The sequence below is a fragment of the Triticum urartu genome, chromosome 4 (genome assembly GCF_003073215.2).
Source record: "Triticum urartu cultivar G1812 chromosome 4, Tu2.1, whole genome shotgun sequence".
Classification (NCBI taxonomy): Eukaryota; Viridiplantae; Streptophyta; class Magnoliopsida; order Poales; family Poaceae; genus Triticum; species Triticum urartu.
This window is the reverse complement of record NC_053025.1, coordinates 615,423,229-615,429,682: the sequence shown is the minus strand read 5'-3', so window position 1 is coordinate 615,429,682 and position 6,454 is coordinate 615,423,229. Positions and strand designations below refer to the sequence as shown.

Below are 6,454 nucleotides of genomic sequence, written 5' to 3'. Positions count from 1 at the left end.
GACTAAAGTCTGTTCTCACAATTATAACAAATATAATAGGCAAACTCAGCTAATTTCTGATTTGTGTGCATATGAAAGTAATTTCCTGGTCTCCTTGTCTGCATAGTGCTTCAAAGTTCTTTTTAGTATCTAGTGATCTTTAGTCAAGCAGAGATCTATCTCCTTTCCAAGCTGAAGCTCTTCATTTGATCTGCTCACCTCTTCATAAACACGAGGCAACTTTGCATAACTACTTAAAGGTATGGACTAAAAAAATATATCATCATTGCAGGGTCCCAATCATGATGTCTGCAACTGTAGAGCAGGTGGCTGGTGGTTTCTCATCGGCAGTTATCCAGCGTGTTGCCGACAAGACGATTGATTTCCTTGACAACAACTATAATCTAAGCCATGCTACTGAAGAGCTTCTGACAAAACTCCGCACAAACCTCACGATCGTGAAGGCAATAACTGAGGTGGCTGACAATCAGGTTATCATCAACACTAGTCTTACCAAGTGGTTGAGGAACCTCCATGATGCTGCCTATGAAGCAGAGGATGTGCTCGACAGATTTGACACTCGTGAGGTATTCACAGGAAAGCGCAAGGTGTCCGAGCTTATATCGTCATCAGTTAGGGTCCTGAGAGGTTTGATTGTGCCTGATGAGAGTCTGCGAATGCTTGAATGTGTTGTGCAAAAGCTCGACCACCTTTGCGCAACGTCCAACATATTTCTGGAGCTCATGAAGCAGAGCAGCTTAGCATCCACCAAGGAGGGAATAGGTGGAGAGACTACTTCTCGTGTTCCGATTGATGTCAAGGTGTTTGGCCGCGATGAAGTTCTGGAGATGATACTGAAAATTGTTCTGGGTTCATCTGGCTCTGAACCAGAATCCAGTAGCGTAAGAGCAAAGCTTGGGGCAAGGTGCCGCATTGGTGGTGTTGATGTTATACCAATTGTTGGTATGAGCGGGGTTGGGAAGACAACCCTTGCTCAAGTCATTTACAATCATGGAAGTGTGAAGGGCCACTTTAGACAGAGAGCATGGGTGTATGTTTCAAGACACTTTAGTGTGAAGAGAACCCTGCAAGAGATGTTGCGCTCTTTGAAAGGAAATGATTCATCTTTTGACTACGCTGATAGTCTGGAAACAGTTGTTAACAATGTTCAAAATGTCATCCAGCAGGAAGGAAGATTCCTTCTTGTGCTAGATAGTGTTTGGGATGAGATGTGTGAGCAGTGGAATAGTTTGCTTACTGCCATAACTCGTGAAGTGCCAGGAATTGTAGTTCTTGTCACAACACAAAGCAAAAAGGTTGCAGACAAAGTAGCAACAATGTGTCAAGTTCCATTAGCACCTTTGCCATGGGAGAGTTTTTGGTCAGCTTTCCAGTATTATGCATTTGGCACCAGCAATGTTGTGGTGGAGAACAATCAGATTCTTCTGTTAATTGGTGAACAAATAGCAAAAAAACTAGATGGCTTGCCGTTAGCAGCAAAAGTAATGGGAAATCTGTTAAGATCCAGATTTACCGTACACCAGTGGAGAAGCATCCTTGAGAGCGATTGGTGGGACCTGAGTGAAGTTCTTTGTGAAATCCTTCCATACATGGGGATTAGTTATCAGGATCTACAGCCTAGACAAAGGCAGTGCTTCGCTTTCTGTTCGATTTTTCCAGGAAATTACTTGTTTGATAAAGATAGATTGGTCAATATGTGGATTTCTCACGATTTCATTGAACAAAGCGCATCTGGTGGCACTAGATTAGAGGATATTGGAGGTAAATTGTTTGATGAACTTGTGCAAAGATCATTCCGGGCTACATTTGACAAAAAGAGGTACATTATGCACGATCTAGTACGGGCTCTGGCAATTGGTGTTTCTTCATATGAATGCTTTCTCCACAGAGAGACCTCACAGAGAGCATCACCAACTGTTCGCCACTTGGCTCTGCACGTTGGTAATCAACTTCACCTTCATGAACTCAACAAGTATAAAAATCTGCGGACAATCTTACTGTTTGGTCATTGTGACAGTAATGCAATCTGTGATATTCTGGACAATATGTTGGCTAACTCAAGTAGCATACGAGTGTTGGACTTGTCTCATTTGGAGGTGCTGACAAATATGCTGCCCAACATTTCTTCCTTGAGAAAATTGAGATTCTTTGATCTTTCTTTCACAAAAATCAGCAATTTGCGCAACTTCCCTTGCAATCTTCAAGTTCTATACCTCCGCGGATATGCCCGGAATACTATTCCTCAAAGCATCAATAGTCTTGCCAACTTACGTCACCTGTATGTTGATGCTACAGCTCTCTCTCTATGATTCCTAGTATTGGACAACTAAGTAAACTTCAAGAATTGGAGAATTTCAGCGCTGGAAAGAGAAATGGATTCATGATAAGTGAGATAAAGAACATGCAAGAGTTATCTGGAAAACTTTGCATTAGCAATATCCACATCATTAGGAGCACACATGAGGCAATGGATGCCAATATGATTGAGAAGAAGCACCTTGAGGCCTTGGAGTTGAAGGGGAGAAATGTATCCAAAGATATACTTGAAGGATTGCAGCCGCACCCAAATCTGAAAGAGCTCATGATTGAAGGTTACGGGGCCTCAACTTCACCAAGCTGGATGTTGCAAGGTCACATCTTTACAAAAATTCAGTCCCTTCATGTTGGAAACTGTCGACTTCTGGTTGCACTTCCACCATTTGGAAAATTCCCTTCACTCAAGCATCTCACCCTAGATAACCTGTCGTCAGTGAAGCATGTCGATGGAACATCTTTCGGTTGCCTCCCAAGTTTGGAGGACTTAACTATTTCTTCGATGACATCATGGATAAAATGGTTACATGCCGAAGAAGATCATGGCCCTCTCCTTCCACACATCACCAGGTTCGACTTCACAATTGCCCTTCACTGGAAGAAGTGCCGTATCTATCATTCATATCTTCACTGTCAGAACTTGACATTTCAGCTTGTGGGGACTTTTTCAAGGCACTGCCACAACATTTACAACTCTTGGCATGTCTCAAAAAATTAAGTATGTCTTACTGCGATCACCCAGTGCTATTCTCTGGGCATCAGTTGAAGTCACTGGAGTATCTATATCTTAGAAAATGTGGAGGGCTACGTTTGATTGATGGGTTACACTGCTTTCCCAGCCTCAGGAAAGTTAATGTTTATGGCTGTCCTAACATTCTTGCCGAGTTCTCAGACAATTCAAGTAGACAAGATGAGCAGGGCGTACTTCACCTTACCAATCTAGAAACAGATGTGAGCTTGATTAATCGAAATTCTTTCCTCTCCTCAGTGAGAGATCTGTGTATCTCTTATTTGGAGGCCTTTAGCTTTACCCCAGAGCAGGAGGAATGGTTTCAACAACTGATCTCTGTAGAGAAAATTGAGTTTTTTCACTGTCGCTTTCTCCACGGACGACTCCCTTCTACACTAGGCAGACTTGTCTCGTTGAAAAGACTTCATTTTACCATGACGTTACCGGTGTCACTGAACGGACTTGTGCCACTTAACCTCCAAGAATTGATCATGGATGGCTTCAACATGGAAAATAACTTCAAACCTGGAGGATCAGATTGGCCAAACATTTCTCATGTTCCATACATTCGACTTAACGGGAAGACAGTCCAAAATCTGTCAATTAATGCTGCTTCATCTTCTTCAAACCACCAAATTTGAGCAACCATGTACCTGTTACCGTGTCTCCATCTGCAGTACAAATAATATTTCTGTAAGCATGTTTTCCACTCTCTAAATTCTTATTGTGTCAATATATTTTTAGAGGATGATCTGTTAGAGAAGAAGGATAAAGGCTGAAAGTGTCAACCATGCCTGTTAGAACCTGCAACTAGGAGATACATGTTACATGCTCTAGTGATGGTGAGAAGGTGATAGCAGTGGCACCAACAGACTGGTTTGGCAGCTACTCCAACCAAATGGTGGAAGTATTAGAAACATTGTACAAACTGTTGATTGGTCTGGTGGTATGTGTGGATGGGAATGATGTTCATGTCTGGGTGTTGAGTGTAGTACTTCATTTTTTTTAATCCTGGAAAAGTGGCACTTCTATTGAGCTAGGAAGCACCAAAAAAGATGCCATATCATGTATGATTTCCTTGCCATAGCAACAGAAGAGAACATCACATCTCTCCTTTCTAATTCCTGTTTTTACTTCACAAATTTGTTTCAATGAGATATTTTATGCTACTAGTGATGATTTCTAATACTTTGTGATGTGGCATCCTTGTCAGTCTTCTGGGAAGCATTGCTTGGGATACTCACGGCACTTGGCCGGCACAGATTGCATGTGGATAAACTCTTGCTGGCTGATGCAGAGTGCACCCAGGACAGTCAGTAGTTCCCGAGAAAGCTCAGGAAGATCAAGGAGAAGGAGACTGACGACGTGCGGGCTTGAAGGGCACCAAGGAGTAAAGTGGCAGGACTCTTCATGTGGAGGAGGATATATAGGGAGACCGTCCTCACCAATAATGAACTTGTTGCTGAACCTTTGGTACTAACTGAACCGTTGTTGATAGGTACTCCCTCCATTTACTTATACAAGGCCACTATGAGATATACGTTTTGCATCTATACAAGGCCACAAACAGTAATCGAGGAAAGAATTAATGACATTTCCTCGTACTAGCAACCTGTTTAATATTTGCATGCATGCCAACATAATGACACTAGCTAGTTCCTCCACTCAGTTCCCTTGCATGCATGTTGCGTATTAATGATTCCAGTAAACGAAAAAAAAATGTTGACTTGCAAAGTAAGCATTAAATTTTACCTTGGTACCTGTAATATGAGTTTGTGGCCTTGTATATAAAAATGGAGGGAGTATGTAAAAAATGGAACACTGTCAGGACTATTTAATTTGATAATTAAACACCTTTCGTTTGCCATGTCGAGAATTCAGCATTTATTCTTGATAAATCTGTACCAAGATTCGAATTCTAGTGTTGCGATGAGGGTTGGTATATTATATATACATTCTTATATCTGAGAATAGGTCTCACGAACTGGTTGCAGGTTGTGTGCACCAGGGTGTTTGACCGAGATGGCACCCTTGATGACGGACAATGCCTGGAGCAGCCAGACAGGTAAGCTTTGCATCTACATTTGCTTCACACATGGAACAGTTGTTGTGTGCATACATATATAGATGCATGATTGATAGCAACTCAACTGAACCATACTGAACTGATGGGGTACCTGTATGTATGGTACAGGTGCAGGGGAGGTAAACAACATGTTGTTCAGGTAGAAAGATGGAGGATTCAGATTCAGCCATGTCGGCAAGGCAACCATGGCTGACTGATCGGAACACTCCTTCGCCAGCTGATTGATCGGCTCATTGCCGGTGCCGAGCAGAGCTGCAGATGACAATGCCAATTCACCTCGTAGTTCATCAGTTTAATTTTTGGCCTGGTACTGTGTGTCTCTTGGTGCTGTCCTTGATGGTTCAGTCAGACAACCTGATTAGCTTACACTCTGGTGCCATTTCCTATGCGCAACAGTTGATCCTACCTTGTATACGATCAGATTGTTTTGAAGGGCGGTAGATCGGGTGCTTGATACATAAATCCGCACAAGATGCTGGTTGATGCACGCTTACCAGCTTGAAGATGAACTAATAATAGCACGAACTCTTGAGAAGTTGTTCTCTTGTTCAGCAAACATGTTGAACACGAGAGAAACGTTATGGCCACTTGTCAGAGATATGTGACACCTTGTTTGTGAAAAATGTGATTTATAACTATCACATTCAAGACATTGTGGTATGTATGGTTTATCTTGTCTTAGTAGGGAGCTCTCCTATATGGCACGTGACGCGCTGGCGAACATGCCAGCGCGCACCCGTCCGCTCCCGTGCGCACCTAGTGGGCTGGCCCACGAGCGGGGCTGAAAGCCCCGGTTTTTCTAATTTGTTTTTTTACTATTTTTGCTTTCCGTTTTTCTTCAAAATAATTCGTAATTTAGAAAATTGAATTTTGTAAAAAAAATGTTCCTGATTTAAAAATAATGAACTTTCTTTGAATTTTAATGAAAATTTAGTTATTTTGACGAACAAATTTATATGAGCATTTTTCTAATAGTGATGAACATTTTTTTATATTTGATGAACAAAATTTGAATACGATGAACATTTTTTAAACTTGATGAACAAAATTGTATTTAAGAATATATTTTTGAAAAATGGAAGTACAAATTTTGAATTCATTGAACAAAATTTGAAACCTACGAACAAATTTTGAAAAGATGATGAACAAATTTTGAATTTGGTGAATAATTTTTGAAATCGATGAACAAATTTCGAATTTGATGAACATTTTCTGAATCCGATGAGCGAATTTTGAATTTTCAAAATCATTTTTTCAATCCGATGAACAAAAAACGAATTTTATGAACATACAAATTTTGTAAGAAAATAAAAAAAGAAAATGAA

The 6,454-nt window shown here is 41.0% G+C and overlaps 1 pseudogene; it reads left to right on the top strand.

The window, feature by feature from the left end:
- Window positions 1–273: 273 nt before the first annotated feature.
- On the top strand, window positions 274–5,736 carry LOC125553251 (annotated as a pseudogene).
- The last annotated feature ends 718 nt before the right edge of the window (window positions 5,737–6,454 follow it).